Below are 27,393 nucleotides of genomic sequence, written 5' to 3' on the forward strand. Positions count from 1 at the left end.
GTTTGAGCAAAATGGGATTTGTTCAGATGACTAGCAAACTTTCTGTTTTCTAGGAGAGTGAGATTTAGATCTTGGCCATATGGAAGTAAGTTTCGGATGCCTTAGTAGCCCCTTTTAATCTGCTCAGGTATTAGAAGTGAACATTGTTTGCCTCTTTAAGCAATCACTAAATATCTAGGATTTCTGAAATTTGATGTTCAGGCATTTTAAGAGGTAAAGAAAATCATGACTCCTGCTTCTAAAGTTTGACCTAATTGGAGGAGAAAGAGAGTAAGCAGATGACTAAAACCTGTTAAGTTTCCTGATTCATTTAATTTTGTTCAAACCACTTAAAATTGAATATAAAAGACCTGTTTTGACTTTATCTGTTACTATCTATATGTTCTCATGAAGATATTAAATTGCCTGAATCTAATCAATACTAGCATAAGTCAGTTATTCTGCTTACAGATATAATATTACTAATTTCACACCACATGACTTATTTAGTGTATGGCTCTATGTCTAGTTTGATCATAAAATCCTAGAGTTGGGATTTTTACAAGTCATCCTTGATTTATCGAAATCTTTTTTCAGTAGTTTCTAAACTTTAGAATGCAGAAAGATCATCAAAGGTGCTTTTGAATAGTTCAGACTCCTGGACTTGGTTCACAAAATATTTTGAACTAATAGATCTAAATGGGTCTCAGAAAGCTTGACAAGTAATCCTGACAATTCTGAGGGAGGTGTTACATGGACCATTTTTTGAAAACCATTTTTTTATGTAACTTACATGACTCCTAGCAGGTGGTTATTTACCTTGCTAGAAGATACACATGCACTATGGATTCTGGATCATTGAAAATTGTCAGTACATTTCCAAGAAAGAGAAAAACATTTCATCATTTCACAAAGAGGGAGGAGCTATTAAATTACGTATTTTACTTAAGATCGTATGCATATCAAAGATAATTAGTAATAGAGGCTAGAGTATAACTCAGACCTCCTACACTAATCTGAAGCTACTAGGTCACCTTTGTGTTCATTGGTATCTGAGTTTCTGTTACTGCTTTGTGCTTGGCATTCTTCTCAGAAGAGACATTCATCAAGATTCACTACTTTAAAGGTTCAACCATCTGGAAACACTCTTTATATTGTGCAGCATTAAATTCAAAATAGATCTCAAAATATGGAGACGTGGAGAATTCACTGACGGTATTTTTTCAGTTATTTTGTTTGGGGCTGGAGATCAAATTAAGAATTAACTACCTTGATTTTTTTTTAAAAAGAGGTTGCAGAATCCCAGACTCCACCTGCTTTATGGTTTGATTCATTCATGGATAAAATATTCCAAAGGTTTTATATTAAAAAATTGTGTCTAAACATGAAGCATTTATACCATGATTAAACATAGGAATGCTAGTTTTATGCATAGTTATATTCAAGTAATGCAGCTGCTTTCTCTGAAATGAATACCATTTGCTATACTTGACTTTGTCTTGAGGTAGAGGCCAGTGTCAGTTTGACAGGTAACTAAGGATAGACTCCATTTGTCCTGTACTGCCAGAGCAGATATCTAACCTATCTCTCAGTGGTCCCATCAGGCAATATTCTGCAGACAGAGACGAAAAGAACCCTCCTGCTGGCTGATCAGTGGGAGTTCTACTAAGCCTCTCTCTGATGAAGGTCTTTCTCTTGCCCATCTTACTGTGTGGCAAGGCTCTTGACAAGATTTCTGACTTCTATCGTAGAACAAAAGTTGAAGACATCTTTGTAGTACTTTGATCTCTTGTGAAATCAGGCAGCAGGGGTACCCCATGTGATTTGCCTGGAAAATATCCATATTTCTAGTATGGAATGTAGCCTGCAATGTAGCCATTTGTATTTTTATAAATAAAAAATTTAAACATAAATCAGATTAAAATATTACAAAGGAAGTAAAAGATTTGTCGATTAAGCATGGAGAGATATCAGCTCTGTTTTCATAATTCTTATAATTTATGGCCATTAATAATGCAAATATACTAATGATGACATGTTTGCTTGTTTTTTGTTTGTTTCTTTTTTGAGGTTATTCATATTAGCTAAATTTCTCTTGTGAAAATTGAAATTTGCTGGCTCATATTGGTTTTTCACCATAGTTTGTATTTCAGCTATATAAGATATCTTAATAGAGGATTTTATTATTTTACAGATTGGGAAACCAAGGCAGAGATAACCCAAATTACTAAGTGTATCCCAGAAGCCCTCAGATGAGGTATTGGGTATTATCATTCATTTTAGCAATGCTAAGGCATTGGGCCGCAAGATATTTGTATGGAAGTATATGTAGGGGGGCAAGTGATATGGTTCCTAGAAAAGGAATAACCTTTGCTAGGACTCGTCTGCCTTTCTTTCCTCATCCTCCTGTACAAAACAAGAATACATGTTTTCATATACATGTGCTCATCCTGGACTTCAGTTTCTTTCATTCATTCATTTGTTCATTCATTCACTAATTCACATAACAAATATTTGGTTGTCAGGTACTCCCAGTCCAGAAGACTGTAGATAAATGATTTGCAATGAGTATTACAAGGCATAATAGAAGTACCATCAAAATGCTAAGAGAAAATAGTTATCTCCGGGTGAGATGGGGACTCTTACACAGAAGAGTCTACGAGCCTGAACAGGTGTTTGCTTACAGAGAAAGCTGGCATCCTACCTGTGCTCTCACTCTAAATCTCTCCTAAGCACGAGATTTGCCTGTGAAGAGAAGGAATTCTTGGCATTCTATTTAAAACTTGTGTTGCAAGTAGGGTATCTAACATTTGAAATTAAAATGTGACCCCTTTCAGAAATCTCCTACTGAGACAGAATGAGGGAAAATCTGTGTGGCAGCCTCAGCAGAAGTCTGTGGATGGCAGAGGTAGCAAGTAAACAACCTTATTTTCATGTTAAACTGTCCTGGAGAGCTGTGGTGGGGGGTGCCAATGGCTGTCCTGGGACAAATGGTAAAACCTCAAAGACAGTACAGGATTACGAAGATTTGGCAGGGGCGGGGGGCGGGGAGGGAGTTGGGGTGGGTTCAGGCTTCCCAAATTTCGCCAAATAGTGTCAGATAATAAAAGGACAAGGGACAACGGAGTAAAGGTAGCTACTATCTCCTTGTATTTGAATTTCCATGTTTCCTTTGAATCAGATGGGGACTTGCTTCTGTTTAGGCTGACACCCAGGTCTGATATAGCAAAGCAGCCATATCCATAGTTTTTTTGTTTGTTGCTTTCGTTGTTGTTTTTTTTTAAACTGTGGATAAATAGCCACTTCTCAGAATCACTCAAATACCTACTTCACTCCTCTCCCAGTCCTGGCCCCTTGGTGTGAAACACCTGGACATCCCCAACTAAAAGAGGACCTCTGGATCTGCAGTGGACCCCCAGGACCATGCTCTAGTACTGTGGCCAGCATTTGTTCTGGTTGTTTGGTGTCTGTGCCATACCGTCATTAAATATTTTGAATATCAGTACAGTGAAACCCATGGTGATAAAGTTAAGGCCATCAGTTTAGTTAATGAAAAACTAACACTACCATCTTCACAGTGAGCTCAGCAGTGTCCTACAACTGTGTAGGGAAGTCCTTGAATTAAGTCTGATAAAAAAGTGAATTTTTGAGGTAGAAATTAAAATTAAGCAGACAAAGAAACTCATGCAAAATTCTAGGATATTTCTTGGCATTCATTTTTGCTTTAATATGGTATCTCAATTTCTAGAAACTTTTTTTAAAGTATATAAACTTTTTAATATGTTTATGTTAATATAATTTTAATAAGTCTATAGTATTAAGAATAAAAGGCAAATATGACTTTGCTGATTGGTTGCTTCTGCCTTTCCAACCATCAGAACCTACCTGAATATCAAAGGCTCAAATTATATATCCTTATAATCCTTCCCACCATTAAAGAGATGCTTGTCCCAGATTACAGGCACAGGTTCTAGAGATCTCTTTCATTTCTAAAAGGATAAAGCTGACTAATGAGATAATTTCACAGTGTGTTACAAGCCACCGAATTTATTTTATTGGTATCTGATGTATCTGACTCATGTTTTAGATATCTAAGGAAGCAAAATATGCATTGAACGGCTACTTTGTATATTACGTTCCTGATTCTTTCTGAGGTTTCTTAGTATTGAACATGGCCACTGTAAGAATATAAGAGAATTAAATATATGCTCAAAGAAATAGATAAAAATATAAACCAGATGACATATATAGTGCTAGAAAGAAATCTAGGGTAGTCGTTTCTAAACTAATACTCTGCGGCTTTGCTTGTATTTCTTCCTGTCCTGTTACAGTATTGCTGTGATAATACCTATTACATCTTCACTTTAACAACCTTGTTAAAATTCTGCAAGAGCAGAAATGACTACAACTATCTCCAGTGTAGGGGAAATAGATTTCTGCCATTGATTACTTTGTTCTTCAAGAAAATCCAATTTTTTATTTAACAGTTAATTTTTGTAGTACTTAAGCTTATTATTTAACACTTTTGTGGCACTTGCTACTTAAAAAGTGCTTTACAACGATTATTTCCTACATCTCACTTTTCTAAGGTGGATTTAGCCTAATTAGAGCTGTTGAACCTAGTGCAAAACTGAGGCCAGGTTGTCTGTTTTAAATCACTAAAGGTTTCCATTACTGATTTTTTTATAATAAAAGTTGGGACCATAGCCTAAAAATGAAACAGAATTCAGAGCTTTGAATGTCTACCTCCCTGGGCACATTATGCTTGCTGTGTCTTATCGTGGGATGGGAAGAGGATCTTCCCCTCACTACTGAATCACAGAATTGTCTTCTGCAGGAAGGCTCAAAAGTGTTGAAGTGGTGATTTACCAATGTCGAGTAACTCTTTTCAGGTCTAAAACACAGATTGTTAATTCAATAATGAAGTGCTTTCATTTGTGAAATCCTTGAATATCTTGCTTCAATTACCATGGTGACTTAGGCTCTGTCTAGGAAATTAGGTATATGTTTTCATGTAAATAACTATTTTATTCATCTTGTTATCCTCACATTAAAATATATAGTGAGTACTTAATTATTTTATTAAAAAGTGATAATCATGATCATCTTTGCTTCCTGTTCCTAAACCTAAATATAAATTTTCTTATTCATGAAAGAATTGATGTAATTGACTAACAGTTGTGTAATTGACTAACAGTTGTTCATTTGTTTATTTAATAGGTTCACGGTACTTATTTACTCTTACCAAATGTAGTTCTTACCTGTTATCACTGGAACAATCCCAATTTTGTGTTAACAAATTGTTAGAAATCACCAATACATTTTCTTCATGAAGTTTAGCATTATTTATAGCAACTTGTAATAAAAATTGGTCAATTATACATTATTTTGGGGATGAAAATCAGGAAATCATTGTCATTTTTCAGATATCAGATCTTCCTCATCTCCCAATAGGAAAACAAATTGTTGACTACAGTTAAATTGAATTATTTGGGTATACTAGGGAAATAACCAATCCAAACTGGTAAAATATTTTGGGTCTTGGATTATTTTCTACATTTTGAAAATTAGGTTGAGGCTATACCAGCATTCTTCTAGTCCAAACCATTTATCTAGTTTCTGTTTCTTTTTTAGAGAGTCTTGCCCTTCAAAGTGTGAATATTTGTAAGGGACAGAGAACTCGTCACATATTTGTATTAGACCATCTTTTACTATTAGATTTTCATTTATATTGAACCAAAATATGGTTTCAATCAAACGAAGTAACCCCTTTGTGGTGAGTTGAAGAATTTGGGGACAGATCAAAGAAAAAACATGGCCATGAGGTGGCAGGAACACAGAATGGCTTTATTTGGGTGGATCAGTTGCATGAGAGGGGAAGTCCCAGGTGGCAGACGTTCCAGAGTCAGTGGGGCAGGGTCCCCTCTCACAAGGGAAAGAAGTCAAGAGAACTCCTGGGAGAGTGGGGAAATGGAGAGAGGCCTTATTGTCCAGGTGATGCCATGTCGCTCAGTTGCAAGATGGGGAGTCTCTGGGTCAGAGAGCTCTGAAGGGCAGCAGAGGCTTGGGATCTTTTATAGGGCCTGCGTGTGTCTTAACTATGGCTAGCAGGTGTTGGAATAAAGTTCTGCAGAGTGTGCAAAGCAGGTAGGCTCTAAATGGCTAAAAATATGCTTATTGAGGCAGTATCTAAAGTGATTGGGTGTGTAATAATTTGAGTTTGGCTCTGGTGGGCTTTGAGCTAATGGTTGAACCTGCTGTGAAGAAGTGTAACATAGGAACAATATCCAGGAGCCGTCATTAGCTCATTTACATAACACTCTTAGAGATGATTAGAAGATATATTAATATATCTGCACAATATAGATGCTAATATCGATAGCTCTGTCTTTTTTTTTTTTAACATCTTTATTGGAGTATAATTGCTTTACAATGGTGTGTTAGTTTCTGCTCTGTCTTATTTTAAAGATTTTTTAGGTAGTGTTCATGTCTTCCTTGAGTCTTTACTTTTCTCTGGCTTAAATATTTCTGGTTTCTCCAGATTTAACTTATGGTCATTCTTTATTTTTTTTCTTCAAAGTTTGTTTATTTTCTTAAAATGTACAATCCAGTGGTTTTTAGTATATTCACAGAGTTGTTAAACCATCAGTACTGGCTATTTCTGGAGCATTTTTATCACTCCATATGGAAAGGTCATACCCATGAGCTAGCAGTCACTCATCATTCCCCCCATCCCTACCCTTTGGAACTACTAATCTACTTTGTTTCTGTGGATTTGCTTTTTCTGGATATTTCATATAAATGGAGTCATACAATATGTGGCCTTTTATGTTTGGCTTCATTGATTTAGAAGCTGTCCATGTTGTAGCAAGTATCAGTATTTCATTACTTTTTATGGCTGAATAATATTCCACTGCATAGATATGTCCCATTTTGTTTATCCATTCATCAGATGGTGGACATTTGGCTTATTTTTACCTTTGGACCATTATGAAAAATGCTGCTATGAACATTTGAGTACAAGTTTTTGTGTGAATATATGTTGTCAGGTCTCTTGGGTATATACCTAATAGTGGAATTGCTGGATCATATGGTAACTCTATTTTTAATTTATTGAGGAACCCCCAGACTTTTATTTTCTTTTATTGTTGAGTTGTTACAGTTCTTATATATACTAGAATCAGTTCCCTTATCTGATATATGATTTTCAAATATTTTATACCATTCTGTGAGTTGTTTTTTTCACTTTCTTGATAGTATTTTTGGAAGCACAAAATTTTAGATTTTGATGAAGTCCAATTTGCCTTTTTCTTTTGTTTTTCATCCTTTTGGTGTCATATCTAAAGATAGGTTTCCAAATCCAAGGTCATGAAGATTTAGGTCTATATTTTCTTTAAGATTTTTATAGTTTTAGCTATTACATTTAAGTCTTTGGTTTATTTGGGGTTACTTTTTGTATATGGTGTGAGGTAGGAATGTAACTTCATTCTTTTTCATGTAAATATCCAGTTATCACAGTGCAATTTATTGAAAAGAACATTCTTTCCCCCACTGAATTATATTGGCACCCTAATCAAAATTCAGTTGACCATAAATGTAATGCTTTACTTTTTGACTCTTCAATTCTATTCCATTGATCTATATGTCTGTCTATATGTCAGTACCACACTATCTTGATTACTTTAGCTTTGTAGTAAGTTTGAAATCAGGTAGTGTGGGTCTTCCAGCTTTGTTCTTCCTTTTTCAAGATTGTTTTGGCTATTCTGAGTCCCTTGCATTTCCATATGAATTTTGGGATCAGCTTGTCTAGTTTAAGTCTTCTCATTCCTTTGTCTTGGTCAGTCTAGCTAATGATTTGTCAACTTGGTTGATCTTTTCAAAGAACCAACTTTTTAGTTTTGTTGATTTTTAAAAACTAAAAATATTTTTAAAATTTATTTCCAGTCTGATATTTATTTCATCCCTTCCTGTTTTATATTTAATTTCTTCTTCTTTTCTAGTTTCTTAAGTTAGAAGTCTGGGTTAACTTGAAATCTTCATTTTTAAGATGGGTATTTACAGCTATAAATTTTCCTTTTAATACACTGCCCTAGGTATATCCACTTATCTTGGTGTGCTGTGTTTTCATTTTTATTCATCCCAAAGTGTCTATCTATGATACTTTCTTTGACTCATTGGTTAACTGTGTTGTTTATTTCCACATATTTGTGAATTTCCAAATTTTCTTGTGTTATTGATTTTTTATTTCATTCCATTTTGGTCAGAGAACATATTTGGTGTAATATAAATCTTTTTAAATTTATTGAAACTTGTTTTTGGTCTATCCTGGTTATCCTGGACAGTGTTCCATGAGTACTTGAAAAGAATGTATATTCTGCTCTTGTGGGATTGAGTGTTTTCTAGATAGATGTCTGTTAAATCTGGTTGATTTATAATGTGGTTCAAGTCCTTTACTTTCCTACTGATCTTCTACCTAGTTATTCTATTCTTTATTGAAAGTAGGGTATTGAAGTGTCCTACTATTGTTGAATTTTCTATTTCTCCCTTCAATTTTGTCAGTTTTTGTTTCATGTATTTTAGTGCTCTGTTTTTAGGTACATACATGTTGACAATTGTTATATCTTCTTGATAGATTGACCTTTTCATCCTTAAAAATTTTGTCCTTCTTTGTCTCCAGTACCAACTTTTGTTTTAAATTGTATGGTATTTGACATTAGTACAGCCACACCAGTTCTCTTTTCTTACTGATTTCATGGTATGTTTTTTCTCTGTCCTTTTACTTTCAACCTATTTGTGTTTGAGCCTGAAGTATGCCTCTGGTATACCACAGATAGTTGAATCATAGGTTTTTTGGAGGAAGGGAATCATTCCTTTTTAGATCTCTTCAGTTGGACTATAGTCTCTTTAAACTGACATTCTAAATATTGAAATTAATAATCTATCTGTGAATGACTATTTATTCTATATTACTTTATTGCCTTTAATGCAGTCAACTGTTGTTTTAGTATTTGGGGGGCAGTCATATCATAATTTGGCAACTTCTGTGGCTGATTTTTGTGAATTCAGTCACAGGACCCTATATTTTTATATTAAATCTTATTTTATTCTAATTAACCTATTGTCCTTTCAGCTTTTATCATCTTGTATATTCAGTGTCATTCCAATGATGATGATTATGATGAGTGCTAACATTTAATGAGTATGACTGGGCATTCTATTTACCTAATATAAACTCCACTCTGTGAATTGTTAGATGTGTGATCTCAGACAAGTTACTTAACCTCTTTACCTCAGTCTCCTCATCTATAAAGTTGAGATGCTGATAATCAATCACATCTAGCTCACTGGGTTGCTATGAGGATTAAGTGAATTAATATATGTAAAGTGTTTTAAAAATAAGGACTAGCACATAATAAATACCGTACAAGCATTTGTAAAATAAAATAATCAACTCTATGATGTAAGAATTATTATTATTCTCGTTTTATAGATAAGGAAGATAGGATTTCAGGAGACAGTAATTTGCCCAATGTTCCCTTGCTATTAAGTAGTTCATCTGGGACTTGAACTAAAGTGTGTCTCACTCCAAAGTCTGTGTTCTTGACCACTAATTCTTTAATATCATCCGCTCAATGCTTCATTCAAACTGTCATTAAATACACTGAAGAAAAGAGTGCCAAGAGCAGGGGCTTTGGAATTTACTACCACAAATTTCCCTCTATTAATCAGAGCCCTTTTTATGATTATTCAATAATATCTTCAAATCTTTTATCCATTTCTCCATGAGTTTTAGCAACTTCAAATAAAATCATGGAAAATACTTTGGTGAGTCCGTATATATGCCTTGTACCTATATATCCCTTATTGGCCATTGCAGACATTCTCAAAAAGGAAATGAAGGTACTTTAAAATTTTTAAACTTAGTGCTAATGCTTATTACTCCTGTGAACTCCTCAGTGTTCTTGAATATGTTTCTTTTCTGAACTTTGTGTTTCATTGGAGAAATTTTCCTTCTGTTTTAAAAAGTCTGTCTTCTTAAAGTCTAGGGTACATGTCAACTTTAGTTGACATTCCCACTCATAGATATCAGGAATGCTAAAATTAAATAGCTATTTTATATTTCCATCCAAATTTTTTTGTTGGTCAGACTAGGTTTAGAGTCTCAGGTAAGGCAAAGCATACTAAAGTTCTGTGACTTGAAAGAGTGTGTGCAGGGCTTTGAATGTTGTGCCATAGAGATTATTTAGAGGGATCTGTTTTGATGATAAAGTAAAGAAAGTTTATAACCAATATTTTTACTGTTTATATAAAAATGAATATTCCTAAAGTAACTTGGAAACATTTTTTTTTTAATAAATTTATTTATTTATTTAATTTTGGCTGTGTTGGGTCTTCGTTTCTACGCAAGGGCCTTCTCCAGTTGCGGCGAGTGGGGGCCACTGTTAATCGCGGTGCGTGGACCTATCACTGTCGCGGCCTCTCCCGTTGTGGAGCACAGGCTCCAGACGCGCAGGCTCAGTAGTTGTGGCTCACGGGCCTAGTTGCTCCGCGGCATGTGGGATACTCCCAGACCAGGGCTCGAACCCGTGTCCCCCGCATTGGCAGGCGGACTCTCAAGCACTGCACCACCAGGGAAGCCCTGGAAGCATTTTTTAACCTTAAATATTTACTTAAAATTTGTCCTATTTTTTAAAAAACTTTTTTTGTGGTTCAATGATGAACTAAGGACATTTATGCATCTTGAATTTTTTTCTAGAATAAGATAAGTTGTTTAAAAAATCTTGCATGTTTTTCAGCCGAGAATGATAGCAATTATACCAATTAAAATGATTTTCTTCGTGAGTGATAAATAATATTTTATTTTTCTCCATAATAAAAGAAAAGCTCAGTGCCATTTGAGAATATAACATTTAGTTTTGATTTAGCATTTAATAAGCAGTATAGTTCCTGGCTTTTGGTTTAGCTCTATGCCCTTTATTCTTTAGCTGATTTGCTAATTACTATTGAAAAACCCTCTAAAATTTCACTGGGGAAATGCAGATGTACATTCAGATTCTAAATACTTGAGAGGCAGCCAAGAACTGAGTGCATGCAAACACATTCTGAATTTTACATAATTTTTTGTATAATTACTTTTAATTTCCAGAGGCTTCCTCCTTCAATATCAGTACTTAGATTCCTTCTCTGTCAGCAAAAATGGAATGGATAAAATGTTCCGATTGTTTCAAATAAATCAGAATACTAAAAAATAGAATTTATATGATAGGTGAAAGAGAAGGGAAATAAAAACTGGGGGTGTGAGAGGCAGAAGGGTGGCATAACATTAATTCTATAATTTTTATTGAAATAAAACACATTGCATAAAAATATAGAATCATAGGTATACAGCACAATGAATCGTCACAAAGGGAACACACTTATGTAAGTACCACTCGGGTCAAGAGAAAAAACATCACCAGTACGCCAGAAGGCTTTCTTGTGCCCCTGCCCATCACCTCCTCCCCACTATTCCCCCAAACTAAAAAATACCCTGATTTCTAACACTACATATTGCAATATCCTGTTTTAAACATTATGTAAATAGAATAATACAGCACATATGACTTATTTTGTTCAACATTGTTTGAGAGATTGAGAAATTCATCCATGTTGTTGTATATAGCATTGGTTTATTTTCCTTGCTGTATAGTATTCTATTATATAAATAATATTAGATAAATGCAATTTATTTCTCCATTCTACTTTAGATGAACATCTGGCTTCTTAACAGTTTGGGATTATTGCAAACAGTGCAGCTCTTTTTGCTTGTCTATTAGAGCATGTTTGCATATCTTTCAGTTGCATATACATCTAGGATTGAAATAGCTAGATAATAGGACATGTTATCTTCAGATTTAGTAGATAATGCCAAATTCATTTACAAAGAGATTGTATGTCTTTATATGTCTGTCAGCACTATATGAGCGTTCTACTTATTCCATATCCTCACTAACACTTAAATTGTCAGTTGTTAAAGTTTTAGCCATTTTAGTAGATATGTATTGGTTATCTTAAATTTGTTTTTCTTTGATGACTAATGAAGTTGGAAATTTTTTATATGTTTATTAACCATTGTGATACTCTATTCAAGCTTTTGCTCATTTTTAAATTGGAATGTTTATTTTTTTCTTATTGATGTATGAGTTCTTTTATATTTGGGTTGTGAACTTTTTTATTATTTCTAGTTGCCTTTCCTCTTCTGTCCTTTCTGTCATTTCTCATCACTACTATCAACTTTGTATCTTACATTCTCTTAGGCTTCTTTTATGGATGTCCCTAATAATACATACATAATTACATCAGTGATTTAAATAGTAAATATTAATTTAGATGAGCCCAGATTTTACCCTTTCCATGGCTTTTGATTCCTCTCTGCATCTTCAGTCTTTCATTTGAGATCATTTTCTTTTCGGTCTAATAAACACTCCCTAGTATTTTATGTAGTATTGGTTTGCAGCTGAAAAATTATTTCAGGTTGTGGTTTTCTGAAAATATCTTTATTTCACTTTTTAATTTTGAAGGGTATTTTAATTGTATATAAACTCTAGATTAGCAGTTATTTTCTGTTGCACTTTTATTAGACAAGCCATTGTCACTTTATTTTAATAGTATAATAATAAATATCTAATAATATTGAATATATTCAGATTATATAGAATGTATATTTTAGTTATATATGAAGCCAGCTTTAAAGATTGTCTTTGCATTTGATATATCTAGGTGTTATTTTCCTTGTATTAATCCAATTTAGGGTTTGTAGTGCATCTGGAATGTGAACTTAATTGTTTTTGGAAAATTTCCAGCCATTATCTTTTAAAATGGTACTTTTGCTTCTTTGCCAGTCTCTGCCAACATTATCAATCTTCTCTTCTGTATTCTTGTACACATTAAGTGTGTTACGGACTGAGTGTTTGTGCCCCCCCCCCCCAAAGTTCATATGTTGAAGTCCTAACCTGAAATGTGGTATTTGTAGATAGTGCCTTTAGGAGGTAATTAGGTTTAGATGAGGTCATGAGGGTAGTGCCCTGGAATAGGACTAGTGTCCTTCTAAGAAGAGGAAGAAGGACCAGGGCTCTCCGTCTCTCTCTACCATATGAGGACACAGTAAGAAGGTGGCCATCTGCAAGCCAGGAAAAGGACTTTCCCTTGGAACTGAATCTGTCAGCACCTTGATCTTGGACTCCCCAGCTTCCAGACTGTGAGAAATATCTGTGTTTAAGCCATCATGGTAGTTTGTTATAAATAAATAGCAGCCCAAGATGACTAAGACAAAGCATTGCCAAAAATGTTTGAGTTTTATAGCTCTTTTATCTGCATCCCATCTACATTTGTTTGTATAGCCTGCATTTTCTCAGTTTTCAAGGAAATGTCTTCTCTTTTTACTATAATTCACATACTATAAAATTCACTCTCCTAAAGTGTACAATTCAGTGGTTCTTATTATATTCAGAGTAGTGCAACCATAACAATTGTCTACTCTCAGAGGCTCTTTGTCACCCCAAAAAGAAGCCCGGTACTCCTTTGTACTTCTCCCCAACACTTGGCAACCACTGTTCAACTTTCTGTCTCTACGGATTTGCCCATTTTGAATATTTCATATAAATGAATCATATAATATGTGCTCTCTTGTGACTAGCTTCTTTAACTTAGCATACTTTTTCCAAAATTCATTCATGTTGTAGCATGTATCAGTACTTCATTCCTTTTTATTGCTGAATAATAATTTATTATATGAATAGACCACATTTTATTTATCCATTTACTAGCTAATGGAAATTTGTGTTGTGTCCATTTTTTGGCTGTTACGAATAAAGCTGCTGTGAACTTTTCTGTGCCAGTTCTGTGTGGGTCTTATGTTTTTAATTCTCTTGGGTATAAACCCAGGAGTGGAATTGCTGGGTTATATGGGAACTAAGGAACTGATAAACTGTTTTCCAAGGTGACTGTACTGTTTGTAATCCCTCCAGCAGTGTATGAGGGCTCAACTTGTCTGCATCCTCACCAACACTTGTTATTGTTTACCTTTTTAATTTTAGCCACCCTAGTCAGTGTAAAGTGGTTTCTCATAGTGCTACTTGATTATTTTTTAAAATTTTTATTGGTGTGCAAAATACATACAAAGTAGTGCACAAAATGACCATACTTGTTTAACAAGCACTCAGGTGGGAAAGGAGAATATTACCAGCAAAAACGTCCATTTTTGCTCTCTTCCAGTCATTATCCACCCCATTTCAAAGGTAACATCCTGTTAAAAAACATTAGTTTTTCCTGCTGTTGTTCTTTTATAAAAATGTAAACATACATCATATTAATCTAATGGCCTTATTATACAAATGTAATTGCTTTCTAATCATCACTGGAAAAACCACATAACAATGTTTGCAGATTTTAAAGAAATCACTGTTAGAAATCAGACAGCTGCTTGCCTTTCTGTTTTCCTTCTTCCCTTCCTTGTTAATTTTATTCACATATATTATCTTAATATCTTTTTCTGTGTGTCCCATTATACTCCTTTCTGTCTCTTTTCTTGCCTTAGTTGGCATTAATCTATTATTTCTTTTTATTAGTATTCTCCTTTTTTCTTTGCCTGTTATACACTATTTTTCTATACTTTTAGTAGTTACTCTATGGATTACAACATATATCCTTAGCTTATTACAAACAAATATAAGTTATTTCTTTTACCTTACCCAGACGAAATAGGGTATCAGCACCTTTTACCTGCATTTACCCTTCTTCCCCCTGCCTTTTGCCTTGCATTTTAATTCAATATATACCTTAAAGCTCACGAGATGTTATTATTACTATTAGTACCTTGTAATATCTATTTTAGATTTACCCACATATTTACTTTACATTGCTGTTCATTCTGTCCTGCATTTTTGTGCTTCTGTCTGGCATAATTTTCCTTTTGCTTGAAAATTCTTTTGGCATTTCTTTTGTCATAGGTCTGGTGATAAGGTATTTTTTTTTCAGGTTTTGTTTGACTTGAAACACCTTTATGTATTTCACATTTGAAGGGGTATTTTCTCTTGGGAAACAGTTCTAGGGTTTTCCCTTCTTTTAGCACTTTAATGATGTCGTTCCATTATTTTCTGGTTTCTTTTATTTCTGTTTTGAAGACAGTTGTCAAACTTGTTGCTACTTATTCGTAAGTATGATCTTTTTTTTTCCTCTGGCTATTTTAAGATTTTTTTGTGTGTTTGGTTTTCTAGTTAGACTATGATGTGTGTTTATCCACTTTGGGATGTATAGCTAGATATATTTTATCTAATATTGCTTCTGTCCTCTCCCTTTATGTGACTCTAAGTACAAGTATATTAGATCCCTTTTCTATGATTCGTTATGTCCTTTGTGTTCTTTTGTATATTTCTATTCAATTTAGTTTTCAAGCTTCAGACTGGACAGTTTTTGCTAATCTGTCTTCTCTTTGGCTTACCCTGGCTTCTCTGGTATCCTGTCTTGGTTTTGTTAGTTCTGGAATATTCCAGAATATTTTATTGTTTTTCTAAAAATTAGATTCCAATTTTTCTAAAAGTTGTCCTCCGCTTTCTTGGACACGTTGATTATAGTTATTTAAAAATCTATCAGTAGCTTGAGTGTCTGGTCATTTGTCGATCTGTTTATATTGTGCTTATTTCTTAGTGTTTGATAATTTAAGAGTGAATGCAACACATAGTTTTGTTGTAGTGGTTCTGGATTCATTACCTTCTTCCAGAGAGGTTTTACCCTGTCTCTGATGAGTAACTAGATAGAGACAGATCATCTTAATCTAACCAGTACTTGATCTGTCCCACAGCTGGACAGAAGTCAATGAAAGTCTCAAACTGCTCCTTATTTACTCTTACTTCTAGGATATAGCACTGGGGAGCTCACTGAGATGTTTACTAGGGCCCTTCATCCTCGGAAATTCCTAAACTCCAATTTAGGGATGTAACATTGCGATACTACCAGAAACTCACCCCTGTTTCTCTTTAGCATCTGCTTTGCTTCTTTGATTTTCACCGCAGACAGCTTAAGAATTCAACAACAAATTTTGAGTCTCAGTCTTATTTCTTTGTTACTTCATTCTGTCTGGGATTGTGTCCTTAAGGCTTGAGTATTTTTGAAGTGCTCAAATTGATTATTTTTCTCCTCTGGACTGTAAGATTATGAAAACTTTGCAGGCTTCTCTGCTTCTTACCAGCTTCCATTTGTCCGGATTCTCAGTCTTTCCCCGATGCCTCATATCATCAAATACTCAGTTTGATACATAAATAAAGAATATAGTATATCTGTGCATGTTTCTTCTTTCTGTGATCTTGGCTTCTCAATTTTGGCTCCATTGGCAGCTTTCTGACGCCTCCTCATAGGTAAGTAGGTGAGTTCAGTCATTTGTTTGTTCCTTCATTCCTTTGTTTCTTTCTTCCTTCCTTCCATTTTATCCAGATATTCTAATTGTTTTTGGTGAAAACTTCATCCTGCTATAAAATGATGTATCACAGCCAGAAACTAAAGTCAGTTTCTTCCTTCCCTCATTTCAGTAATAGATTGTTACCATTACCTAAGAAGCCCCTGTATTCTCCTCTGTCATCCTATACCCATCTGCCCCCCCAAAAGGTAACCATTATCCTGAAATTTATGTTATCACTTCGATTCTTTATCGTTTCACATATGTATATATGCTAAAATAGTACTTTATAAAAATTTTACGTTTTTGAATTTTATAAAGTTGAAATCATATTATATATTCTTTCATTGATTTCTGTTCTTAGTACAGCAATTTGTATTTTAACAAACAATTGATACCAGAAAAATGTGTAAAGATGGACTACTCAAAAACAAATATATGTGAAGCCCTTTAGCCGTGAACATGGTAGAGCACCATACAGCAACTTTGATTTTACTTTTCTACCTGTGGGTGGTAAGCTCTCTGAGAACTAGACCATGATTTTGTTCCTCTCTGTTGCTGTAGCAAAGAGCACACAATGGGGCTCAGTAAGCAAGAGCTAAATTAAGTCAGTAATGAGAAGGAAGTCCCCATTGCTTATGATCTGTGACCACAGGAAGCACAGGGTGTCAAAGGCAGAACATAGTGAATTTGTGGTTTAGTGGGGGGCATTGTTTTATTTTTTTTTAAGTGTTGAGCATATTAAGAACTTATCTTTATCGAGCGTTTGGGACTTTTTTCTGTAAGAAGGTCTAGAAAAATTGGCTTGCTCACTCAATGAGATACAATCCTAACGTTTTCCTGAGTCAATTTCAACCTCCCGCAAAGCATCTTGCTGTGCATCAGTACTTGTAATGTGTCTGCTCCAGATGCTGCATTGGCTTCCTTAGCCCTGTGTTGTGAGAGAGGGCTCCACTGAATATAACAAGAACTTTTCAAAAATTAATAATAGAAAACAGTTTCTTTTTTCATTTTAACTCTATCATAAAAGAAAACATCCTTCCACCCCCAACCCTGCTCCTGTCCATCAAGCTTTTCAAACCATGTTATCTGGCAGCTAATGAATAATAGAGACAAAATGTAGTTCTTTTTCTCCCTGGTGAAATACTGCACTATGTGTTATTCATGAGTTCTTGTTTTCCTGGAAAATTGTTTGATGAAATATGTGGGTGATGTGTACCCTATCATTGCCTGGGGGCTTTTTAGATTTCCTCTGTTTCAGTGTTTTCCTTTTGTTTTAATAAACTGCTGATAGTTGTGGAGAAGTCACTGGATGTTAGGATAATTAACCTGTTTTAATACCAAGTCCCCCCAAACCCACTCGCAAATTACCAGATTCAACATTTTACAGTATTTCTTCACAAGTTTCATTGAAGGAGTAAAATAAAAATAAAGGTTGCTTGCTTTTTAAAATAATGTAGAAGCCCCAGTTGCTACTTCGTCTTTCCGGTGTCAGGCCTTTCACTTTTCTCTATGCCTTTGTGGTGTTGCAATCTGCGTTTTGAATAAGGCTCAGTAAATTCATTATAGTAGGAAACCCTTTCTGGAATTAGATACATCTTCTGTCAAAGCAGAGTGGAACCGTGTTTTGGCCACCAGAGAGAAAGAAGTGACAATCTGGACTGCCGTGAACTCCCTGGTTTCCATTGCTTTGCTTGCTGAGTTTAGTTTGGGACTAAGCATCTGTGAACTGGCCTCCTGATTCTCCTTAGACCCAGAGGGCTTCTATTTTCAGGAATTCAGGTAGAGAAGAGTTACTCTACTTATATGATCTGAAATGAAGATTTGTTTTCTAAGATCTGAGCTTTGGGAACTCTGCTTTGGGAAGGGAGAGGCTTATTTTTTAAATTTGTAACAGGTGTAAAAATTAACCACATTTCTTAAAATACATTTCATATATGCATTTAAAAATTAATAACTTTCACATACCCGAAGCCTAATGATCCAGCAAACTGATCCGTTTGGAATATTGCTTAAAAACAAGAAGAATGGAAAAATAAAGTTCTTGAAACAAAGTAGATTTCAAAGTGACCAGACAGTAGCATCCACTCCTGTGTGTGGGAGAGTAGTTATTACTCTGTTTGGAGCCAGACTCCTGGGATTGAATTCTGGCTCTGCCAGTTAAAGCTTTGGGCAAGTTACCTTAGCAGTCTATGCCTTAATTTTCTCATCTTTAAGATGGAGATAATGATAAAATTGATGTAGGATTAAATGTGTTAATACTTACACATTGCTTAGAACAGGACCTGGCATAGACCAAACACTCAGTAAACATGAACTGTTTACTATTATGTTATTTACTCTTACTTTGTTATGTATTATCTCATGTACTCTTGCTTTGTATGTTTGGTTATCTAGTTTCCATGTATACAGGCAATTATAACCATAATATAGGAGAGAAAAGACATGTCTAGAAGTAACTATATTTTACAATTAAAATATGATAACAAAGAAGGAAAAAGAAAACATAAAAAGTAAATAAAAGAAAGAAAACAGTACAGCAGTCTGGGCTATTTGGTATATGAGAAAATAGCCATAAACTTTTAATAGCTCCAGAGGGCATTAGTGTATTTCAGCATAGTTCAGTACCTATTGTTCAAAGTAATGATTCTGACTCCTGAAGAAAATGTTAAATTCTGTTTATGGTGTTCAGTTCAGAGAAGCCAGAAAGTGTTTCACATTTTAGGAAGATTCCAAAACAAAGTAAAAAAAAAAAAAAAAAAGAAAGAAAAGTATTTAAAGGTTTCTAGAGGATTTTGAATTATATAAATTCTATTGTATTTGCATCTTTTGCCTACTTCTTTCAGTTAAATTAGTTTTTCTTCAGAATGACATGTAAATGTGATCCTTGGGCACAAGCATTGTTTCCATTAACTGCCAAAAAAGACTTCCCCTGTACGTATCTAATTTTAGCCTTCATTTTTAGCCATTTCACTGCTCAGTAGTACCTCTATACAAAATCTTCATGACTGTCAAGCTGGCCAGGTTTTGCTCTGCAATTATGTTTTACCAGGAGTTGAGATGGATTATATGTCATGCCAGTTATGTGTTGCAATATGACCTGTAGTCTTTACGTACATATTGTTGAGGGAGAAAGACTATTTTGCTCTAACTCTTTTTTTCAAAAATTTTTAATTGTGGTAAAAATATGTAACGTAAAGTTTACCATCGTAATCATTTTTAAGTGTACAGTTCAGTAGTATAAATTATATTCACGTTGTTGTGGAACAGATCTCTAGAACTTTTTCATCTTACAAAATTGAAACTCTATGCCCATTAAACAATTTCTCACTTCCCTCTTGCCCTAGTCCCTGGCAACCACCATTCCACTTTAGTTTTCTGTGAGTTTAATTTCTTTAGATACCATATATAAGAGGAATTATACAGTATATGTGTTTTTTGTGACTGGCTTATTTCAATGAGAATAAAGTGCTCAAGGTTCATTCATGTTGTAGCATGTGACAGGATTTTCTTCTTTTTTAAGACTAAATAATAATTCCATTGTATTTTCTTTACTTATTCTTATTTTCTTTACATTTTCTTTACTTATCCATTGATGAACATTTGAGCTACTTCCACCTCTTGGCTGTTGTGAATAATGCTGCAGTGAACATGGGTGTGCAAATATCTTTTCAAGACTCTGCTTTCAATTCTTTTAGATATACACCCAGAAGTGAGATTTTTGGATCATATGGCAGTTCTTTTTTGGTTATAGAGTTCTATATATCAACCCCTTATTGGATATATGATTTGCAAATATCTTCTCCCATTTGGTAGGTTGCCTTTTCATTTTGATGATGATTTCCTTCTCTGTACAGAATCCTTTTAGTTTGATGTAGATTCATTTGTTTATTTTTGCTTTTGTTTCCCTTGCCTTTGGAGTCAGATCCACGAAAATGTCGTAGATGTCAAGGAGATTACCATCTATGTTTTATTTTAGGAGTTTCATGATTTCAGGTCTTACATTCAATTTTTTAATTCATTTTGAGTTAATTTTTGTATATGGTGTAAGATAGTAGTCCAATTTCATTCTTTTGCATGGTAGTAGTCCAGTTTTCCCAACACCATTTATTGAAGACAGTATTCTTTCCCCGTTATATCTTCTTGCCTTCTTTGTCATAAATTAATTGACCATATATGTGTGGGTTTATGTCTTGGCTCTCTTTTCTGTTCCATTGATCTATGTGTCTGTTTTTATGTCAATACTATACTGTTTTTTAAAATTAATTTTTATTGGAATATAGTTGCTTTACAATGTTGTGTTAGTTTCTACTGTACAGCAAAGTGAATACCATACTGTTTTGATTACTATAGCTTTGTAGTATAGTTTGAAATCAAGGAGCATGATGACCTCCAGCTTTGTTCCTTCTCAAGATTGCTTTGGTTATTTGGGGACTTTTGGGTTTCCATGCCAATTTTATAACTAGTTCTAATTCTGTGAAAAATGCCTTTGGAATTTTGATAGGGATTACATTGAATCTGTAGATTGCTTTGGGTAGTATGGACATTTTACCAATATTTAGTCTTCCACTCCATGAGCATGCACTGTCTTTCCATTTATTTGTGTCTTCCTCAGTTTCTTTCATTAGTGCTTTATAGTTTTCAGTGTACATCCTTAGTTAAATTTATCCCTAGGTATTTTATTCCTTTGATGTGATTGTTAAATAAGATTGTTTTCTTGATTTTGCTCTATGATAGATCATTATTAGTGTATAGAAATGCAACAGATTTTTGTATATTAACTGAATTATCAACTGCATCAACTGATATGCATTTATAGGTTTAACAGTTTTTTGGAGGGGTGTTTAGGGTTTTCTGTATATAATATCATGTTATCTGCAAATAGTGATAGTTTTACTATTTCCTTTCCTATTTTGATGCCTTTTATTCATTTTGCTTACCTAATTGCTGTGGCTAGAACTTTCAATACTATGTTGATTAACAGTGGGGCGAGTGGGTATCCTGCCTTGTTCCTGATCTTAGAAGAAAAGCTTTCAGCTTTTCACCATTGAGTGTGCTGTTAGCTGTGTGTTTGTCATTTGTCATATGTGATCTTTATTATGTTGAGGTATGTTCCTTCTACACCCATTTCGTTGACAGTTTTTTTTTTTATCATAAATGCATGTTGAATTTTGTCAAATGCATTTTCTGCATTTATTGAGATGATCATATGATTTTTATCTTTCATTTTGTTAATGTGGTGAATCATGTTGATTGATTTGCAGATGTTGAACCATTCTTGCATCTGTGGAACCAATTCCACTGATCATGGTTTGTGATCCTTTTAATGTATTATTGCATTTGGTTTGCTAATATTTTGTTGAGGATATTTGGGTATATGTTCATCAGGGATATTGGCCTGTGATTTTCTTTTTTTAGTGTTATCCTTGTCTGGTTTAGGTATCAGTGTAATTCTGACCTAATGAAATGAGTTTGGGAGTGTTCCCTCCTCTCCAGTTTTTTGGATAGGTATTAGATCTTCTTTGAAAGTTTGGTAAAGTTCACCAGTGAAGTTATCTTATCCTGTACTTTTGTTTGTTGGGAGGTTTTTGATTACTGATTCAATCTCCTTGCTATTTATCAGTCTCTGCTGCCATCTTGGACCCCCTTTCCTCTGGATGTCATTTCCTTTTTATGTCTTCTTTCATTTCTTTCAGCAATGTTTCATGGTTTTCAGTTTATAAGTCTTTCACCTCCTTGGTTAAATTTGTTCCTAACTATTTTATTCTTTTTGAAGCTATTGTAAATGGGATTGTTTTTTAAAATTTCCTTCTGGATTGTTCATTGTTAGTGTATAAACACTCAACCAATTTTGTATGTTGATTTTGTATCTTGGAATGTAGCTGAATATGTTTATTCGTTCTAAAAGTTTATTTGTGGCAGGCAGTGGGGATCTTTAGGGTTTTCTACATATGAGATAACGTCATCTGCAAACAAAGGTAATTGTACTTCTTCCTTTTCTTTTGGATGCCTTTTATTTCTTTTTCTTGCCTAATTGCTCTGGCTAGGACTTCCAGTACTATGTTGAATAGAAGTGGTAATAGTGGGCATCCTTGCCTTGTTCCTGATCTTAAAGAAAAGCTTTCAGCTTTTCACCATTGGGCACGATGTTGGTTGTAGGCTTATCATATATGACTATTATTATGTTGAGATGGTTTCCTTCTATTCCTAATTTGTTGAGGTTTTTATCATTAAAAGGTATTGAATTTTATCAAATGCTTTTTCTGCATTAATTGAAATGATCCTATAGTTTTTGTCCTTAATTCTATGGATGTGGTATATTACATTGACTGATTTTTGTAACATGAACCTCCTTGTATCCCAAGAATAAACCCCACTTCGTCATGGTGTATAGTCCTTTTAATGTGATGTTGAATATGGTTTGCTAGTATTTTGTTGAAGATTTTCACAACAATGTTAATCAGGATTATTGGTCTGCAGTTTTCTTTTCTTGTAGTATCTTTGTCTGGCTTTGATATCAGGGTAATTCTGGCCTCATAAAATAAGTTAGGATCTGTTCTCTCTCAATTTTTGGAAGAGTTTGAGGAATACTGATCTTAATTATTTTTTAAATGTTTGTCTGTTGAGGCCATCTGGCCCTGGGCGTTTCTCTTTTAGGAGATTTTTGATTACTGATTCAGTCTCCCTGCTAGTTATAGGTCTGTACATAATTTTTATTTCTTCATGACTCAGACTTGGTAGGTTTTATACTTCTAGCAATCTATCCATTTTTCTCTAAACTCTTAACCAACATCTCTTCCCATTTGGATCTGGATTACTCCTAGGAACCTAACTTTGATTGTGGGCTCTCAAGATCTCTCCTTAGGAAGTCTCTGCTGATGGCTTGGTAAGGTTCATCAAAGAAGGCATCCAATCTTTTGAGCACCTACCTCACTCACAAGGGTGCCTTAACTCTTAATATGAAGAGCTTAATTTTTATCAAAGGCTCTCATGGAAGAGCTACCCTTATGGAAGAAGAAGTGCTGCTTTTTCCATTTCCACCCTTTTGGACTTTTGTGAAGATAAAGTAGAAAGATTTAGATTTGAGTATATAAAATAAAGATCTTTAATGTCTAAAATGAACATCTTAAATGAATGTTATGGTAAAATTTTGAAGATTTTTTTCTCCTGTATCTAGTGAGGATCTATGTTTATATTCTAAATCCCTAAGGAGAAAAAAAATATAAAAAGCAGTTACTCAGTCCAATTACAGTAAACATAGGTTAAGTAGTCACCATACTTATGGAGACTAAAAAAGAAATTAGCTAGACTAATAAACTAATTGCCTCATCTTGAAAATGTGTAAGTTTGGTTGGGAGGTGGCCAAATTGGAGTAGCTACAGAATGGTGGTGGTGGATGGAACACAAAAGTATGGCAAGTTGAGTGCAAAATTACAATCATTAATAGAAAAATAATCTAAGATCACTTGTACACTCCAAGACAAGTGTGGATAAGCAACAGCACATTCGGTTACACACAGAGGGTGTGTAGCGGAATGATATTCTTTTTTTTTTTTTTTTGTTCTCCACTGTAACAGATGATACTCTTTTATTGAATTTAACTGGTTGAACATTTTAAAAATTTTCTTTAAGGATATAAGATAATTTAAGACTAGAACAAAGCGTTTGAGGTAACTAATAATTCATATTGCAGCGTTTCCCATAATAAAATTAGGAAGCATTTTTTTTTAAGTTCAGGGGACTTTATATTTGGTGATGTTTATCTAATCAGCTAATTATCTAATCAAAATCTATTGATGTTTATCTAATCAATAGATTTTTTTTAAAAACTTCATTTTCTTTCAGCTCTGTAGTTAGCTTATATTAAAGAGATACTCTTATTCCAATAAACTTTCAGATCTGCCTTAAACATTTAAAATTCTCAACTGAGTCACTGTTGCAGTGCCAAGTCACATTACCAGGGAATTAGTGCTGATTAAATGAATAGCATTAACCTTCAAATTCCAGTGAAGCAGAATATTTAAAGTGCACTGCTATATTCTTAGTATCTAAGATTTAGTTTGCTGGATATATCTTGGCTGGATGAATGTTTAATAAATGTAACTCATAAGAAATTCCATGTTACGCACTTAGTGTCACAATCTAGTTAATTAAATAATGATACCTCACTGAATTGCTCTTCTCAGTGTCCTTTGCTTCTTCCTTCCTGCCTAGCCTTTTAGCCTTGGAATGTCCTGAGTCTCATCCCTTTGGATCTATTCACTTCACTGCCTACAGGCACTCCCTTAGTGATCTAGTCTTATCTGATCTCATGGCTTTGTCTATCGTCTTTATGCAAATGAATCCCAAATTATAGAGCCCAGACGTCTCTCCCAAACTCCATACTACTTTATCAGACTACTTATTTGATATCAGGAATTAAATTTCAAATAGACGCTTCACACTTAACATTTGCAAAACTGAACTTGTGTTCTCTTCTCCAAATCAACTCCACCTGCAGCCTTTCCCAGATCCTTGATGGCAACTGCATTCTTAAGGTTGCTCAGGCCAAAAACCTGGGAGTTATCCTTTATTCTTCTCTTCCTCTTATACCCCGTATTTCACTTATTAGGACATCTTGGTAGTTCTGCTTTCTTCAGAGTGTTCCTGAATCTAATTGAATGATTGTTCTTACAAGTTAAAAAAAATAAGTCTCAGAGAAGTTAAGAGAACAGCCCCAAATTCACATAACTAGTAAGTCAGAGTTCAAGCATATGTTTTCTGACTGACCACAAACAGTATGATCTCTTATAATACTAGTGCTTCTCCAAAGTAAGTGTTATAATTGCCTTTTTATTCATACAATTCAGAAATAAGATCTGACCCACTATATATCACTAGACCTTTATAAGTAGGATGTGTTATTTCATTTAGGTCCTGGAGGAATTCTCTACACATACGATAGTTCTTTCATAACTACTTGCCAACCCAGTTGAATTGACTGGTACTTATCTGTCCTTGTATTTTGCTCTGGGTCAAGAACTGTGTTTTCAATTGCAAGACATAATTGGATATGAGTGTGTTGGTTAAAAAAAAAAGGGTATTAATGAAATAAAATATTCAAGGTCTTTTAGAAAGCTCTTTTTCAAAGATTTTCTTGCTATAACCTATGAATTTAGAGCATGTATTAGCTCTTGCTACCTTACATATAAATACTTTATTGTTTGCTGGAATTTTCATGATATGTAATTTTGATCTTATTACTAATCATTAAAGCTTAGATTGAGGGATTATTATTTAGATAATTTAGAATTTTCTCTCAAGGGCCTCTGTATCAGAGGGTCACTATTTATAACTTTCAAATTCACTAAATTCTAAGCTCCTCTAATAGGTTATAATGGCAAAGAGGTAAAGTGTTGGGATCTTGGTAAAGAGCTATCAAAAAAGAAATTTCAGTGTTGATCAAATTCTTGAAACACCCTATTTTACTGATAAACTGTATTTTAATGGAAGTTATTCCATCCTTATGTAATTGAATGTAGCAGAAATGAAGTATGTATGGTACTGGCACAAAAACAGAAATATAGACCAATGGAACAGGATAGAAAGCCCAGAGGTAAACCCACACACGTATGGTCACCTTATCTTTGATAAAGAAGGCAAGAATATACAATGGAGAAAAGAGAGCCTCTTCAGTAAGTGGTGCTGGGAAAACTGGACAGCTACATGTAAAAGAATGAAATTCAAACACTCCCTAACACCATACACAAAAATAAACTCAAAATGGATTAAAGACCTAAATTTAAGGCCAGACACTATAAAACTCTTAGAGGAAAACATAGGCAGAACACTCTATGACATAAATCACAGCAAGATCCTTTTTGACCCACCTCCGAGAAAAACGGAAATAAAAACAAAAATAAACAAATGGGACCTAATGAAACTTAAAAGCTTTTGCAAAGGAAACCATAAACAACATGAAAAGACAACCCTCAGAATGGGAGAAAATATTTGCAAACGAAGCAACTGACAAAGGATTAACCTCCAAAATTTACAAGCAGCTCATACAACTCAATATCGAAAAAACAAAAAACCCAATCCAAAAATGGGCAGAAGACCTAAATAGACATTTCTCCAAAGAAGATATACAGATTGCCAACAAACACATGAAAGGATGCTCAACATCACTAATCATTAGAGAAATGCAAATCAAAACTACAATGAGGTATCACCTCACACCAGTCAGAATGGCCATCATCATCAAAAAATCTACAAACAATAAATGCTGGAGAGGGTGTGGAGAAAAGGGAACCCTCTTGCACTGTTGATGAGAACGTAAGTTGATACAGCCACTATGGAGAACAGTATGGAGGTTCCCTAAAAAACTGAAAATAGAACTACAATATGACCCAGCAATTGAGTCAATTGAGAAAACCATAATTCAAAAAGAGTCATGTACCACAATGTTCATTGCAGCTCTATTTACAATAGCCAGGATATGGAAACAACCTAAGTGTCCATCGACAGATGAATGGATAAAGAAGATGTGGCACATATATACAACGGAATATTACTCAGCCATAAAACGAAACAAAATTGAGTTATTTGTAGTGAGGTGGATGGACCTCGAGTCTGTTATACAGAGTGAAGTAAGTCAGAAAGAGAAAAGCAGATACCGTATGCTAACACATATATATGGAATCTAAAAGAAAAAAAAAGGTTCTGAAGAACCTAGGAGCAGGACAGGAATAAACACGCAGACGTAGAGAATGGACTTGTGGACACGGGAGGGGGAAGGGTTTGCTGGAACGAAGTGCGACAGTGACATAGACTTATAAATACTACCACATGTAAGGTAGTGGGAAGCAGCCGCATAGCACAGGGAGAGCAGCTCGGTGCTTTGTGACCACCTAGAGGGGTGGGATAGGGAGGGTGGGAGGGAGACACAAGAGGGAGGAGATATGGGGATATATGTATATGTATAGCTGATTCACTTTGTTATAAAG

The 27,393-nt window shown here is 34.4% G+C and overlaps 1 protein-coding gene across 1 annotated transcript in view; it reads left to right on the forward strand.

Moving 5' to 3' along the window:
• GPR158 (G protein-coupled receptor 158) overlaps positions 1-27,393 on the forward strand; it is a 318,887-nt gene that overhangs the window by 128,302 nt on the left and 163,192 nt on the right. The gene's annotated exons all lie outside the window — the stretch shown is intronic.

Source organism: Eschrichtius robustus, chromosome 1, assembly GCF_028021215.1.
Source record: "Eschrichtius robustus isolate mEscRob2 chromosome 1, mEscRob2.pri, whole genome shotgun sequence".
Lineage (NCBI taxonomy): Eukaryota > Metazoa > Chordata > Mammalia > Artiodactyla > Eschrichtiidae > Eschrichtius > Eschrichtius robustus.